Source organism: Mustelus asterias, chromosome 16 (genome assembly GCF_964213995.1).
Source record: "Mustelus asterias chromosome 16, sMusAst1.hap1.1, whole genome shotgun sequence".
NCBI lineage: Eukaryota > Metazoa > Chordata > Chondrichthyes > Carcharhiniformes > Triakidae > Mustelus > Mustelus asterias.
The window spans coordinates 42,022,553-42,040,562 of record NC_135816.1 but is presented as its reverse complement, the minus strand read 5'-3'; the positions used below and the strand labels follow the sequence as shown (position 1 = coordinate 42,040,562).

The window sequence follows — 18,010 nt, the reverse complement described above, 5'->3', positions numbered from 1 at the left end:
GCAATAATAACACTAGGTCATCGCCTCCCCAGATCTGGGTGACCAGACTTCCGACTCAAAATGGACAGGAGGCAGCTTAAATATGTGAATCAGGGTTTGGGATCCCGATTGTTGTTTTCATGGCCAATGGACCAGAGCATGCTAGTTCCAATATACACACATCAACCTAACCAGCATTCCCTAAAGGGAGCACTGGGGGCTGCTAAGGAAAGACAATGTTCGCTTTTTGTAAAGTATGGTTTGTGTGACATGAGGAAGAGCAATCATACTGCCAGCCCATTCAAACTTCACCCCACCAACACCTGGATCTGATTTTCTCTCCAGACGCTTACCAGCCAGTTAACTACCCTATTTGGTAACCAAGACTATCAGTGACATTTATGAAGATTGTACCTGAAAATAATTTAGACCTGCCAGTTATAGCCTTACGTGGATGCACAACCGATATCAAACTCTTTTTTTAACCCAACTATAATACTAATCAATCCCCAATGGTATTGCACATTAAGTGTCAAGGCCAAGAGTTTTCAGATAAAGCAGAATTATAGGATACAGGAATAATTGGACTGAGGAGTGGGTCGGAAGAGAAGTGGTAGAAGGGTGAGGGGAAAGGCGAGAGTGGAAATGCAAGGATGGGGAGAGGAGAGAAGGGTGAGGCAGAGAGAAGGGAGGGTAGGAGGATGTGGAGGAAGGGGAAAAGGTAAGGAAAAGAGGGAAGGGAGCATTTAAGAGGAGATGGGACATTGCGTTAGAGAATAGGGGAAGTGCGAAGAAAGGGGTGAGGAAAGAAAAGGCGAGGGAAAAAATAATTGAAATGAGAAAGGGATGGGTTAGAGGTGTTAGGAAGTCAGAGACAATGCAGGAGAGAGAGAAGAAGAGTAGGAAGAGAGAAAGCACACAAGAGAGGGTGACAGAACAAGGTCTGCACATTTCAATGTTACACCTGAGAGAGACACCTTTAACTGCAACAATTCTATTACCAGCAGAGTTTGTGTCTGGCAAACCAGTCCATGTCAAGTTATCTAATCTTATCCTTTCTACTCTCTCAGAAACTAGGGAACAACTTTTAAAATTGCAAGAAAAGTTGACCAATGTACACAATAGTAATGCAGGTACAGAATTGTCAATTTTACACTTGGGACAACAAGTTTGTATCCAAAAGGTACATGGCTTGGGTTGTTTTCGTTGGAGCAGAGAAGACTGAAAGGTGACCCAATCGAAGTGTACAAGATTATGAGGGACATGGACAGAGTCAATAAGGAGAAGCTGTTCCCCTTAGTTGAAGGGTCAATCACAAGGGAACATAGGTTCAAGGTGAGAGGCAGGAAGTTTAGGTGGATGTGAGGATAAACTTTTTTACCCAGAGAGTGCTGATGGTCTGGAATGCACTGGCTGGTAGGGTGGTAGAGGCGGATTGCCTCATATCCTTCAAAAAGTACCTGGATGAACACTTGGCACATCATAGCATTCAGGGTTATGGGCCAAATGCTGGCAGATTGGATGAGGTGGGAGTTCAGTTGTTTCTAATGTGTCGGTGAAGACTCGATGGGCCGAATTGCCTCTTCTGCACTCTATGATTCTATGAATGATAACTCCACAGATCAGTGTGAAAGAAATCAGGTTACCATTACGAGATGTGGATATACCAGCAAATTACCTCTACACTTTAGAAACTCTTGGATTCATCAGTTCTATACACTTCTGCAATCATAACAGAACAGGAACATGTAAATAATCATACTTCTACGTAGGAGGAGAAGTACCTTTAAAAAGAAAGAGGTTGACATCAGTAGAAGAGAAATGTGTCATGATCCATACACAGCTCCGATGTCTTTAAGCTTTATACCTATGTAAAAATGTTCTCAAGTGCCTAGTCTTAATAAATGAATCCACAAAGTACTTACCAAATCCCTTATGAGCAATCGATGCCTTGTGTCTTGTATAGTAAGTAAGCACAAGGTTTATATCGTTATAATAACATATTTAATAACACATTATAATAACACTTGAAAGTGTGCCTCCATTCCAACCATTGGAGGCACACTTTCAAGTGTTATTATAATGTGTTATTAAATATGGTCTACAATCTTGGTCAGCATCACTCGACACCTCTGGTTGGATTTCACTGAGGGTCCTCTGATTGGGCTTCCCATGTCACTGGTCTGCAATGATGTGGAGATGCCGGCGTTGGACTGGGGTAAGCACAGTAAAAAGTCTCTCAACACCAGGTTAAAATCCAACAGGTTTATTTGGCAGCACTAGCTTTCGGAGCCTCAAGCTCCTTCTTCAGGTGAGTGAGGACTTGTGTTCACAAACAGGGCATATAAAGACACAAACTCAATTTACAAGATAATGGTTGGAATGCGAGTCTTTACAGGTAATCAAGTCTTAAAGGTACAGACAATGTGAGTGGAGAGAGGGCCAAGCACAGGTTAAAGAGGTGTGTATTGTCTCCAGCCAGGACAGTTAGTGAGATTGTGCAAGCCCAGGCAAGTCATGGGGGTTACAGATAGTGTGACATGAATCCAAGATCCCGGTTGAGGCCGTCCTCATGTGTGCGGAACTTGGCTATCAGTTTCTGCTCAGCGATTCTGCGTTGTCGTGTGTCGTGAAGGCCGCCTTGGCGAATGCTTACCCGCAGGCCATCCTGAATTGGATGGGGTTTTCTGCTCTGAGAATTTATTGACTGTCCGTTTTATTGCTGGGTTTTCAGCTGCGTTGTCTGGAGCGAAAGAGACAGCAACGAAAAGCTGGTTTCCTTCCCATTCAATGTACTTTGACTTGAAATTGTAGAGCATAGGTTGATATCTGCAGCTTAATGCATCATACGTTTCTGAAGTGACGAGATGTTTCCCTGTAGAAAAGGAAGTATTATTTTGAATACAGTCTGACGCTTAGACAAAAAACAGCACGCCGGCAAAGACAACCTATTTCTCCTGGAATTAGTGTCAGTAAATCAATGGGTGACATTCATGCAGTTTATCAATTATTAGGAACAGCTAAATTTTAGCATTAGATTCAGAACTGACTACAGTTTGATACCTGGAGCTTTTGTGGGTTTGCAGCCAAAGGTCAAGATTTCCTTTTGCCTTAAAATGTTGAATCCTCTGTGGCATTCTATTGCAAAACAATGAGTATAATCACACAGACACCTTTATAAATTGACAGGTATTTGGCATTGGGTAGCAACTCAGACGTGGTGCAGTGCCATTCAGAATTTATCTTATGTGCCATAGTGTATTGAATGAACATTAAAGTAACAATCAATAAGGAAATAATATCGTTAATATAAATCTTAAATAGTGCCAAAAGACTTATGTTACTACTTGATCCAGAAGAATATCTGAATTATGTAAAAGGTTTGTACTCCAGAAGTTCTAAAATATTCTATAATTTTGGAATATAAACCAATCAGGAAACAAAATAATATTTTAAAGGAAGAGACCTGTAGTTCTGGAACTCTGTTTATATTGCAAAGCAGCTTCTGCAGACCTGTGACTCAGTGTTAGATCTTTATGACTGGTTTATTGTTTCTCATTGTCATAAAAATGAATCGTTTCCATTTGCCAAACTATTTCTTCACCACCAAAACTGTCCTCCTTTAACATTTGCAACATTCAATTTATAAAACACAACTTAAGAAAACAATTTTCAGGGTTTATGGGTGTTGTTGGCCAACATTTATTGACCATTCCTAATTGCCCTAGAATGGAGTGCTCAGCCACTTCCAGAGTCAACCACATTGCTGTGGGTCTGGAGTCACATGTAGGCCAGATCAGGTAATGGTAGCAGATTTCCTTCCCAAAAGAACATTAGCAAACCAGATGAGTTTTTACAACAATGGGATCATTGTCATCATTAGATTTTTAATTCCAGATTTTTATTGAATTCAAATTTCACCATCTGCCATGATGTGATTCTAACCCAGATCCCAAAGCATTAAGCTGCATCTCTGGGTTACTAGTCCAGTGACAATACCACTACACCATCACCTCCCCATGAGTGGCATCATTTTGAGACATAATTTTAATGGTTCTTTACTAAAAAAAAATATTTTGCAGATTATCATTTGTTGGAGTGAGCCAATAATGAGTATTTTCTTCAATATTTGCTTTTCTTTCTCTATTGTGCTTCTCAGTTTAACTTGAATCCCACATTCAACTGGAAAGTGTACATTCATTAGAAAGCAAGAATATTCACTTGAGTTTGCACAACAAAAACTCTGTGGGGTAATTTGACCACTGGGATAAGTTGGGGGAGGTGGGAGTGGAAATGGTATGACATTAAAAATTTCAAAAAGGCAAATCGAATTCCACCTCCGATTCACCAAATTGCAGTTTTAATGGAGATGGTTAGGGACAGGATGACCAACCCACTCTTAGGAGTCAAGTGGGTCACTAAAATCTTTCAAGCAGGATGCATGCCTCCACTTTAGCTGATGCTTATTGTTAATAACTGCAGGTTGTGACTCTCAGCTGATGAAATGAGGTGAGCAGGGTCAGCTCCATGAGGTCAATGACGTAATTGCATGGCTTCTGGGCTGGGAGAAGGACTACTTCTGGACAGCAAAGCTAATCTCTTAAACACCCTGATGGGACCTCTGCAAACCACCCCCATCCTAATGTTCAACTTCTCCCCATCATGTCCTTTTTACCCCTCATCATGATGACACCCCTCACCAGCCATCCAAAACACTTAATTCTTCATCCCACCCACCCATGTAAAATTCCATTCACCCTCCCCTACATACCATTCTCATGCCCCCACACCCGAGCTATCTCCATTTCCAACCATGTAATGTGTATTCCCTTGCCTTGTTAGCCTTCCAAAATAAATCACAGAATCCCTACAGTGTAGAAGGGGGCCTTTTGGCCAATTGAGTCTGCACCAACTCTCTGGCAGAGTATCTTACCCAGGCCCTATCCCCTGCCCTATTCCCGTAACCCAACACATTTACTATGGCTAATCCATCTAACCTACACATGTTGGAACACTAAGGGGCAATTTACCATGGTCAATCCATCTAATCTTCACATCTTTAGACTATGGGAAGAAAGTGGAATGCCCGGAGGGAATCCACACAAACACGCGGAGAAAATGCAAACTCCACACAGACAAGAATTGAACCTGGGTCCCTGGCAATGTGAGGCAGCAAGTGATAACCACTTGTGCCACCATGCTGCCCTCACATTTCACCTCACACTTTTCCGAATTGAACTCAATTTGCTACTGTTCCACCGATTTGACTATTGCATTGATATCTCCCTGCAGTTTACAGTTTTTTTCTTAATTACCAACACACAGTCAATTTTTGTATTCTCTGCAAATGTCTTAATATTATCATCTACAATCAATACTAAATCAGTTCACACAGACGATATTGACTACACTACCCTCATGTTAGTTCCTCAAAAAATTCTATCTTGTTGGTCAGATGTATGTTACCCATGAGGTTGCAAATGACATAATAATACAAATTAAGTCACTATAGATGGACGCAGCTTTTGACTTACCTTTCCATCAGAACAATGTGCTTCTTAAACTAAGATAAACAACTTAAGTGATGGTGTAGTGACACATTGCAAAACAATATTTAACATTTCCAAAACAGCAATGTTACAGAACTGAAGCAATTATAAACAAAAGCATGCAATCTGGAACAAATCAGTGAGTTTATATATAAAAGCCTGTTTTATATCAAACTTAGTGTAAATATATTAAAGTTCTCTGAAATAATAGTCCAGCAAATTAATCACCAATTTGTATTAATAATCACAGGACATTAATGAACCAATGGATCTTTACAACAATGCTTTTATGGTGATCTTTAGATTTTTATGGAATTCGAATCTCACCATCTGCAGCAGTGGGAGTAGAACCTGGGTCCCTAGATTATTAGTCCAGTGACAATACCACAATGCCACCACGTGTTCTAGTTTCCTCAACTAGCGAGGCATAAACAGCTTTTATCAGCTGGAAAAGCAGGAAAGCAGCAGCGAATAAGGTTATCAATCAGAGTGACACAAAAGGAGTTTTTGTAAGTGAAACTAAACATACAGGTTGAAACAGTGCAATTTGGAGCAGATGTCACACTAAACATACTTTAGTAACTTCAAATAAATGTTCATGCAGGAGAAAAATGGATACTTAGGTCAATTGGTGCAGAATTAAAAAAGATAGCCGATGAAATTGGGCTCCCTCGTGCCAGTGGTGATAATGTATGTGGAACCAGTAAATTGGAATGATGTTGACTAGCATGCTTTCAAAGAACAAAGGAAGTACAGCACAGGAACAGGTCCATCGGCCCTCCAAACCTGTGCCGATCATGATACCCGAACTAAACTAAGAAAAAACCTTCTGCCCTTACTCAGTCTGTATCCCTCTATTTCCTCCCTATACATGTACCCATCCAGATGTCTCTTAAATGTTGCTAATGTGCCTGCTTCCACCACCATCTCTGGCAGCACATTCCAGGCACCCACCACTTCCTGCGTGAAAAACTTTCCCTGCACATCTCCCTTAAACTTTCCCCCTCTCACCTTGAACCTGTGTCCCCTTGTAATTGACACTTCCAACCTAGGAAAAAGCCTCTGACCATCCATCTTGTCTATGCCTCTCATAATTTGTAGACCTCAATCAGGTCTCCCCTCAGCCTCCGTCTTTCCAGTGAAAACAATCCTAGTTTATTTAACCTCTCCTCATAGTCCACACCCTTGAGACCAGGCAATATCCTGGTGAACCTTCTTTGCACCCTCTCCAAAGCTTACATGTCCTTCTGGTAGTGTGGTGACCAGAACTGCACACAATACTCCAAATGCGGCCTAACTAAGGTTTTATATTGCTGCAACATGGTTTCCCAAATCTTGTACTCAGTCCCTGGCTGATGAAGGCAAGCATGCCATATGCCTTCTTAATCACCTTGGCCACCTGTGTTGCCACTTTTAGGGAACTGTGGACCTACACGCCCAGATCCCTCTGTATGATGTTCCTAAGGGTTCTGCCATTTGCAGTATAATTCACACCTAAATTTGATCCTCCAAAATGTATCACCTTGCATTTGTCCAGATTAAACTCCATCTGCCAGTTCTATGTCCAAGTCTCCAATCTATCTATATCCTGTTGTATCCTTAATTCCCGGCACTATCAGCAACTCCACCAATCTTTGTGTCAACCACAGACTTACTAATCAGATCACCCACATGTTCCTCCAGATCATTTATATAAACTACAAACAACAGAGATCCCAGCACTGGTCCCTGTGGAACACCACTAGCTTCAGATATCCATTCTAAGTTTAATGTTTATTTATTAGTGTCACAGGTAGGCTTACATTAACATTGCAATGAAGTTACTGTGAAAATCACCTAGTCTGAAAACGCCCTTTCACCACTACTCTCTGTCTCCTATAACCAAGCCATTTCTGTATCCATCTAGTCAGCCCACCCTGAATCCCATATGATTTTAGTTTTTGTACCAGTCTGCCATGTGGGACTTTGTCAAATGCCTTACTAAAGTCCATCTAAACTACATCCACAGCCCTTCCCTCATCAATTATCTTTTTCACCTGTTCAAGAAACTCCATCAAGTCGGTGAGCCAAGAGCTCAATTTCTGCAAACAAAATGGCCCTTAAAGCATTCTGCAATCCCCCACACCCCCCACCCACCCACCGTCCCCAAAACAAACACACTGCAATGTTTTCTGTAGCATCTTCATTTTTTTTAAGGCAACTGTTACCTGATAAGAACATTACTTTGAAAACCCAAATAAGATATACGGTTCACACCATAGAATTGAATTGCTCTTGGAAGCATGTAGCTGAACCATATACAAACCAGATGACCTCAGATATAATTTGGGCTGGACTGTCTTAGCTGATCCCACTAGATATGGCAGCAATGGCATTGCAGTTACACTTTACTCTGAGTTAGGGAAGAGCGAAATCTGCCAGAGTTCTTATTCATAATAGCTTTTTAGCAGCTTCTGCTAGAAAGTGTGTATGTTGTGGTGCTTGCAGGTAACAATATTAAACTCATCTGTGATGACCTGCCAGCACTTACCACCTGGAAGCACAGATGTAATACAACTATTTTGGTTGAGATATTAGACTGCATACTACCCCTATGAACCCAAGAGCCAACAAATCCAAAAGAGCATGAGGAGAACAGCAGGGAGGCAAAAAAGAGTCATCATTTTTCATAACATTTGCAGTCCAAAATCATTAATTATGTTCTGATTAAGAAAATTACAAATCTGATGCAGGGATGGTAATAGAATCTAGGAAAACAAATTCTCATTTCTAGTACTGGACGTAACTGAACCCTTAGTGCTTTCAGTATGTACTATAATAGGTTTTGAGATTTCATCCATCTTGTTGGTCTTTGAGTCAATCCTGACTCCAGATGTCTTTCTTCCTTTCCCCAGCTGTCTCTTCAGCAATTCTGACTCCTGTCATCAGCTGCCACACAATTCCTGGTGTGTGTTTCACAGCATCAGGCTCCCTCTGCGTCACTGTTCACTGCCAATTTGTCTCTTGCAGCCCAATTGTAAGTCATGGAGAATGACAGGCTAGCAGATCCCAATAAAAAATGGAATCAAGTAAGAAAGAAAGCCTGTTGGAGGAATATTCTAACTTAACTTTTAAAATTCTGTTCAAAGATCTCTAAAGAGTAGAAAAAATGGATTTTAGTTTCAACACAGAATAAGCAATTAGAAATAGAATACCATGGAATTCTTGCATTTCAAACTGCATCCTTTAAAATTGTATTTGTACACTATGGGACGGGGGGGGGTATTTTAACTTATGGTAAGGATCAGGCAGCCAAGTATGGCAGAGTGTCAAATACACCCAAAGTCGTCCATTTGAGGCCTGGGCTATTTTAACTCTCAGGCCTCATTTAGGGGTGGCACGGTGGCATAGTGGTTAGCACTGCTGTCTCACGGCACCAGGGACCTGGGTTCGATTCCCGGCTTAGGTCACTGTCTGTGCGGAGTTTGCACTTTCTCCCTGTGTCCATGTGGGTTTCTTACAGTTGCTCTGGTTTCCTGTCACAGTCTGAAAAACGTGCTGGTTAGGTGCATTGGCCATGCTAAATTCTCCTTCAGTGTACCTGATAAGGTGCCGGAGTGTGGCGACTAGGGGATTTTCACAGTAACTTCATTGCGGTGTTAATGTAAGCCTACTTGTGACACTAATAAATAAAATAAACTTACATTTTGATTAGAGGGCTGCCCTCTAATCAAGTGCAAAATTAAGTATAAACTAATTTGGGCCATGTTAGGAAGCCAGCAGTAATCTGCTGATTTCACATCTAACTCCAGCACATTCAACAACCTGTGAGATACCCCCATGGACAAGTTAGTCTGCTAATACGATATGCTAAAACGCAATTGAGTGCATTTTTAAATTTGAATTCTGACTTTTAGTGCCAGCACATGCATTTCCCAGGCTACCTGGAACTCAATTGGTGGAGCAAGGTGATGGATTGACAGGGCTAAGCAATTGATAGGCTGGAAAGCCTTTAAATACTGAGATATGACAGCTGTTTCTTTGCCTAAGTGGAAGGGTTTTACTCACAGGCCTTGTTTTGAGGGGCTGTTTTGGAGGCAACTTCCAGGATTTTGGACATCATTTCCATTACCTTGGAGTTTTGTCTTTATCAGCCTGCTCAGCAGCTTATGTAGCTTGACCTTGAACTTCTGATAAGGAAGAGGAGGACCAGTAGCAGCAACAACTGCAGGATCTGGGGTAGCACCAACAGGAGCAGCATCAGCCACCTGCTGAGACACCTTCGCTCTACAGGGTAGAAGGGATGAACACAGAACTCCACCTTGCAGGAGAGCTATCTCCTAACTCAGTATATCCATTTAGAGACAATTAGCTTCCCGAACATGACTGAGCACCAGTGTCTTAGGAGGCTCAGACTTGCGCATCATTTCATTACTGACATCTACAGCCTCCTAGATGAAGATTTCCTGTAAGATGGACCAGGTGGGCCTGCATTACAAGTGATGGCCAAAGTCACCACAACTCATAGTTTCTTCACTTCTGGTTCCTTCCAGGCTGTACAGTCTCCCAATTAGCTATGCACGACTGGCATGTTTGTTGGGGCTGCCACTTACATCCACTTTGCTGTTGTTGAAGACAATCAGGATGAGAGAGCCTTTGAACTTGCTGCTGAGGTTGAATTTTCACAAGCACAAGGAGGCATAGATTACACCCATCTGGCAATCAAGGCCCCCTCAAATCAACCAACTGTATTCATCAATTGAAAAGAATTCCATTACATTAGTAGTCAGCTGAAAGATGATCTTGTATCTATGTGGAACGTACCTAGGAAATTGCCTTGAGGGCTATATTTTGCATCAGTTTAAGTCACCCTATTTGCAAAGTCATTGGATAGCTCATTGGCGACATAAGTTACCCCCTAAGTTTGTGGCTGTGAGGAGATCTACCACCAACACTGAGGAAAGGGGTAACAGAAGCCATACAAGCACAAGAGCAGACAAGAACAAGCCATTGGAATGCTGATGTTGCAACTAAGGTGCCCAGACAGATCTATAAACAGTCTTCAGCATACCCTAGCAAGGGCATCTAGAATGATAGTCCCGCTGCGCCTTACATGACGTAGCATAACAGAAAGGACTGTAACAGGAGGAGCAGGAAGGTAATGACTGTTGTGCATTTTTGGAAGAGGTCAAGGAAGAGCAACAAGACAAGGAGGAGGGAGCCTGCATATCTGCAGCCACTCATTTAGCTGACAGTGATGCACAGGATGGTCTTATTCAGGTACACGTCAGCTAATCTGAGGCAATGCAACTAGCTGGCACAGCAGTGATGAATATACCTACCCAAAGCATTCCCGCAAATCAATCAATCTATCTCTTGCTAACAGCCATTGCTCATCTTCTACTCTTTCTTTGAGGCTAAAGTCCAGGCGACTGGCAATAATTGGGATGACTAGATGATCAACCTTCAAAATAAAGTTTATGGTGCATAAAAATTGGAAATAAAGGGGTAACAGTGTTGAACACCTTAATTATTTCAATTTTCTTGTTACTCCTTGGCCAGGGATCACACACACATTGTGCCACTCTTTCAGTTTCAGCAGAGCTAGAGACAGTTTCCCTTGCTTTGACTGCTCAGATGCTCGTGGCTAACAGCTTCTGCGTTTTGGAGTCTGTGAGGGCCTGGCTAAAGACGGCTCCATCCAGGTCCCTTTGTACATCAACATTTCCCAATCTATCACCATTCAAATAATACTCTGCCATTGTTTCTTCATTCAAAGTAGATAAATTCACACTTCTCCACGTTATACTACATCTGCCATGTATTTGCCCACTCACTCAACTTCTTTAAATCACCTTGAAGCCTCTTAACATACTCCTAACCGCTTGTATTCCCATCAAGTTTTGTGTCATCAGCAAACTTGGAAATATTACATTTGCTTCCCTTGCTGTATATTGTTAATAGCTGGGGCCAAATCACTGATCCCTGCGGGACACGACTAGTCACCATCTGTCACTTCAAAAAAGACCCTTTTTCCTACTCTCTGTTTCCTGTCTGCTAGCCAATTCTCAATCCACACCAATGTATTACCCTCAATCTCATGTGCTTTAGTTTTGCACACTGGGGAGATGGTGGCGTAGTGGTATTGTCACTGGACTAGTACTCCAGAGACCCAGGGTAATACACTGGGGTTCCGGGTTCACATCCGACCACAGCAGATGATGAAATTTGAATTCAGTAACAATTTGTGATGAGAAGTCTAATGATGACCCTGAAGCCATTGTCGATTGCTGTAAAAAACCCTTTAGGGAAAGAAACCTGCTATCCTATCCTTACCTGGTCTGGCCTACACATGACTCCAGATCCACAGCAATGTGGTTGACTCTCTTAAATGCCCCTGAGTCAAAACTATTGTAGGACTCTGAATTGCATGTAGTCATGAGATGCTTGCCAACTTCCAGTGGGTGCCTTGGCTACCTAAAAAAAGTTAATGGTTAAAGGGATGGGAAGCAGGGAATCAAGCAATAAGCTTTCCAGGGTATTTTTAATGTGTGGCATCCCATGGCTGGGAAGGGCCTAAGGCAGAGGCTGGCATGGGGACACTGCACATTCTGCAACCAGGATCGGGGTAGGAGGAAATGCTGCACACTCTGTAACCAGCGATCGACCGGGACAAGGGTATGGGGAGGATCAACCAGATCTTGTTGAGGTCAGGGAAGCATGGGGGCCGATTGGCCATGGAGGCCAGCGATAGTGGAGGGGACAATCGGCTGTGGAGGCCAGCGATATTCAGGGTGAGAGGCAGTGACAGATCAATGACAAATTCCATCTGAGTATGCACAATGGCGCCCTTTGCTGTGATCTATGGTTTTCAGTGAGATTAGGCCTCACCCCTCCCCCTACTGGTGGGAAACAGGTTTAGCAATATTTTTTGCTCAGAGTGTAGTAAGATTGGATTTTTAACTTGCCCAAAAAATCGGCGCAATTCTCTCCTGTTTTGCTCATTCGGCACTGAGAATTTTTTTGGTAAGATCGCCACCTAGGTTTGATAGATCTAACATAAGTGTAAATGAGAGCATGACTTGTAATTATATTGATCAAAACAGAAGAGGCAACAACACTTCTTTTTCACATATAAATTTAAAATAGATCAAATGCAAAGAAAAATAAATCATGCAGTTAAAATAAATATTTTAAGCTTGAATCATGAAGGATCTCTTTGGGACAACTTTTAATATTTATTTAGGTACTGGGAATTGTCTTTTTAAACTTCGAGTGTGAATTCCATTGCAATTTTGATTCTTGTCAAGACACTCTTGTCCAATTCACAGCTAAAAAGCCAATGGGATCACTTCAGGAAGCTCAGATCTCACATTGGAAGAATAATGATCTTGCTTTGTAAGACTATCTCATGAATATAATTTAAAAACCTTCACTGATCTGTGCACGTGGAGTGATATGAAGGGATATCAAAATGTAATTTGAAAATATTGGAGCCTTTCCCAATTTCAAAAATGCTTCAGGCAAGTTTCTTGCCTTTGCAAACTGAGAGCGGGGTGCGGGGTGTTAGGAGCTTTGTGATGGTGAACGATCACCGGGAGAGAAATAATTGCTGGGGACAAAAGGATATAAAACAAAACATATAGGCATGAAATGCAGTCTGTGATCAAATGGTGGAAGAACAAGCCTTCCAGTCTCTGGTTTGTCAGACGCTAGGCGTATGACCAAAGATGCAAGTGTGATACTGTGGAAATCCTGGTACACAGCCTACATGGAAATTACCAGGGAAATTTCAAGTTTCAATGGGCAATACCACCCGCAACGCACCCCCCCCCCCTCCTCCACCCCCAGGATACTGTGCAAACATCTCTGACTCTGATATAAGCAGACAGTTACACAATAGTTATCCAGGAAATGTTAAACAGAACATCTCGGTTACAACACATCTGATTCCCCCACAATCACTGCCCAAAACTGACTACTTCTCTGACCACTCGAAATCCCCCCTGACTTTACTATCTTCCTGACCCACCTACAATCCCGACTTGACTACACCCCTGAACCAACCCCAGTAACCTCCCGACCACCAGACCACCCCCTCCCCAGATGACCTCTCCAACCACTTGACTACACTCCCAATCGAAACCCAACTATCCACCGCCCCAAATACCCAGTCACTCATCTATCTCTACCCCTACCCACTTCACCCACTTCCCCAATTTGTTCACTTACCCATCTCACCCTCCTAAACCCTATCCACTTACCCATCTGCCTTACCCACCTACCCACTTACTGACCTCAACCACTTATCCATTTCACCCACCTAACCCCCTCCCCACTTAATCACCTCACCCCAACCCTATTCACTTACCTGCCTCACCACCTACCCATTCACTCACTCACCCACTCAACTTTTCATCCACTCAACCATTCACTAACATTCAAATTGGACATTTAAACATACCAAATGGTAGCTAGTGTCTTCCCCTGACTCTTCACTCTGACGGAGTTCCCCAAGAGACGCAGCATTGTGCATTTCTATGGAAGCCCAGCTTAGAAGACCCTGATAGAAATGCACAGCAGCATTGAGTCGAAGGAATTTAAGAATGTCAGGGTAATCTGACAACTATTCCTACTGCTTGGAAGCTCCAGGCTATTATCTCCCTTTCCCCAAATTTGATGGCTCACAAGATGCATGCTTTTTCATCAAGTGTGTGCAAGCAGGGTTGCATTGTTTAAAATTTCAGCTGTCTCAAAATGATGGTGCGCCATGTCTGGCAGGCATGGTACAGATACTTAAATATCCAATTTGCTTCATCATTGGGAGCCAGTCTGAGTTATAATGCAACTATATTAAATGGTAGATTTTACACCATGGACTCCACCTTATGTTCAGTCTTTGGAGTATCACCAAAGAGAGAAATGAAGCAAATCCTGCCTATAGTGTTATAATAGCCCTGCATGAAGCCAATGTCAGAGATCAGGACCTAGAAATTGGTTCATGCTCGGAACAATCCTAGTGCCTGTAAAGTTGTTCTGAGCCATACCCCAGATCTCAATCGCGTGAGACTGTTAAGCTTCAGACATCCAGCTTCCCGAATTAGGTTGACAGCAAAGTTGATTTCAGTTTTGGATCACTGCGTCACCAGCACTGTCTGGCAGGTATCTGTTAGGGGGTATGGGAAGTGATGGGGGTGAGTAGGGGTCATGGAGTGGTGCGATCGGAAGAAAAGGGAGCAATCAGGAGAGAAGTGGAAGCGACTGAGAGAAGACTGAGTGAAGACCAAAGAGTGCTGGTCCTGAGCAAAAGAACATGAGCTTTTTTAGTAGTCTCTTTAAAGCCTTTATACAGCATATAGACTACACTTTCCTGAACGCAGCTGGCCAAATTTTAGCTTCATTCAAGATAGCCCAATGTTGAAAATAGGGCCTCAAACATGTATTGGGCCCCCCTCTGCAGATACAAAGAGCCGAATACCTGTTAAGACATATGTCCCGGATGCTTTTTTTATCTACCTTTACTCATATGGTGGGTGAGTAATGAGTGAATGTGCCCCGCTCACCATATTGTGTGTTTACTGCTCCAGGACCCCTGGAAGAAGGACAACATTAAGTTTTAAGGCCCAGAATGTTGATTGGAGTTTATTCTCTTCCATTGAAACGTTCAATACTGTTGTTCTTCATCAACATTTTATTTACTGCTGTTTGCATATTTTTTCCAAATAAAAGGACAAATGAGTTGTTGAAATAGTTGTCCTTTAATTTCTTGTTTGAAAGCGCTAAGTTCAAATAGGATCAACTCAGGGCCAGCCGAGAGAAAACAAAATCCAAAGAATAAACAGTATGATTTTGACTTCAACTTGCTCACTGAAAATTAGAGCTATTTGTTATTCAAACTGTACATGCATGGTGATAAATATAAATATAAGCAAATAAAATCATATTCATATAATGTACAGAATTAGAAAAAAGGGATGATGGTAAAGACCGGCAAATAATTTATATCACAAAGGTGACTGGTTAATTTACTCATGATTTTATCATGAGCAAAATAAAAATAATTTTCCATGGATCTTCATCAAGTATTTTGGTTACACCATGTTTTAAAAATATATCTGAGAGGATAAAATTAACTGGGTGATGAGATTATGAAACATGGCATTAAATATTATCCAATTTCTGTATTGCACTTGAAGGTGAAAAGAACCATCAAATCATACAGCAAAGAAGACCAATTAACCCGTCACATTTGTGTTTTCTCTTTGCTGGTGGCACGGTGGCACAGTGGTTAGCTCTACTGCCTCACAGCGCCAGGGACTCGGGTTCAATTCCGGCTTTGAGTGACTGTGTGGAATTTGTATATTCTCCTTGTATCTGTGTGGGTTTCCTGTGGGTGCTCCGGTTTCCTCCCACTCTCCAAAGATGTGCAGGTTAGGATGATTCGCCATGGTAAATTGCCACTCAGTGTCAGGGGCCTTAGCAGGGTAAATACGTGGGGATAGAGACAAGGTGAGCGTGTTATTGATGCAGGCTCAATGGGCCAAGAGGACTCCTTCTGCACTATAGGAATTCTATTCTATCCTATGGAGCAATCTAAAACTAATACTACTGCCTCATTCCCTCCATATTGTTGTTGACGTTTAAGTGTTGTTGTCTTTCTTTTTCTAGTTGTGCTTTTCAGGGAATTATATACTTGAACCTTAAGGTCTTCCTGCTCATCCCTACCCTTTACTGTCTTTCCATCAATTGGGTACTCCCATTCCATACACTGCATACAACCTACACTTATCCATATTAAATTACATTTGCCACCTGTCTTCTCATTTGATTTCTACTTTTGTGCAATTCACAGCTTTCAAGATTCTAATCCTAACATCATCTGCGTAGATTGAGAACCAAAGTGGATCAAACATTGACTGCCTGCTGTGCATTGTATCACTATCATATTTGGGAGAATTTAATTGTGGGATCTCATCTCCTTAGGTCTCCTTTGCAAAACCAGTGAAAAATGGCAGCTGGCCAGTGAAAGGGAGAAGAATGTTTTGAGACTAGAAGCTGCTTCTAGGGACCGAAGGAATGATCCCTGATACTCAGATAAGGTGGCAGAACAGGATTTGGCAGGATTTGCGATCTGGAATCCCGGGATTGGGAAAGCCACAATTTCCTTGCTGGCCATAGTGAGCAAGTGAACCTGATGTGTATATTTCAAGAAGGATCCTGATGGTTTCCAATGGCTGCCCTTTCTGCATGCTCAGAGGCAGGCTAAAAGTGGAACCTTTGGGAAGGCAAAAGTGATTAGAACTGCCCAATATCTGTCTTCCACCATCCCTCAAAAATTTGGTCACAGCTAATGTTGCACTGACTGGTCTATGGTTACTTTATTTGTCTCTCCTTCCGTGGACAAAGCTGATGATTTGTTTATTATGACAGTGCATTAAGAATTTACACCATTTGGTCAATCCTTTCAAATTAATTTTAAGAGGAAAAACAATTTTGGTAATTATAAGATGAAATAAGGTCATGAAATATGAGAGATGTTTAGTAGAAATTAGACTACAATGAACATTTCTCAGCCGAAGCCTAGTAAGCAGAAAGCATAACGACTGTTATAATGAAACTTCTGAAATATTACATATGGTTTTCATGCCACTATTGATCCACATCCTTCAGCTTCCTTTCCGGTGAGTTTCCTTGTAGGTCATACATTTCTCACTTGTAATCCTGGTCCTCATGTTTCTACCAATTTTTATCATCTTCAAACACCTTTTGAGAATAAAATTAATATGTTCATTAAAGATAATCTATTTTAATTTCACATTTTTGGAACTTTTGTTTGCATGTATTATAAATGTCCATTATCTACAAGTACAGTGTATTTAAATATTTGGATCATTTATAAATATTTATCAAATGAATTCAAACTGTTCAATCATTCCCATTGCAATTAGGCATCAAAGTTAATGCTATTTTATTTGCTTTTAAAGTCCTGCATTTTTGAAGCTTTGTAATGAACATGATTCATTACATGTTTAGGTAAATCTCAATACTGTGTTGTATTGTGTGCATGTATTATGTGAATACCGTGTACTGACACTTTTAACATATTGCATGGAGTGATTGGTTCATAACCATAATTTCTCACATGGCAGTTCCAGATCTCAAGTTAACCTTCAGTGGGTCATGCTGAATGGAGCCAAGGGATTTATTCACAGGAGGAAGGGAAAAAAATGTGAGCAATATCTCTAAAGGTCTGGAAAAAGGCCATCTTCTCACCTTCTCAGCTGGAGAATTGTGCATGATATGAAGGGGGGAGACTGAAATTTGAGACAAATATATTCCACTACAAATGCCTAAGATTAAAATTGGAACTTGTATAACAAGAATAAAGCATGAACTGCTAAAATGGGCAAATATTTAAACTTGGTTTGTTGTTAAACCTAACCAAAAAGGATTTAAACTATAAACAAGGTGAAGAACAAAGTGAAAATGTCTCTGTCTCCCAG

General features: G+C 41.6%; 1 long non-coding RNA gene across 3 annotated transcripts in view; it reads right to left on the bottom strand.

The window, feature by feature from the left end:
• Positions 1 to 1,965: 1,965 nt before the first annotated feature.
• Positions 1,966 to 18,010, bottom strand: part of LOC144505128 (uncharacterized) — a 40,714-nt gene continuing 24,669 nt past the window's right edge. For 2 of the 3 annotated variants that reach the window (XR_013499775.1, XR_013499772.1), the window contains one exon: positions 15,252 to 17,270. This is a non-coding gene — a long non-coding RNA (uncharacterized LOC144505128). Of the gene's footprint in view, positions 2,855 to 15,251; positions 17,271 to 18,010 lie in introns of those variants that run through there. The other variant, XR_013499773.1, reaches the window with a different exon arrangement.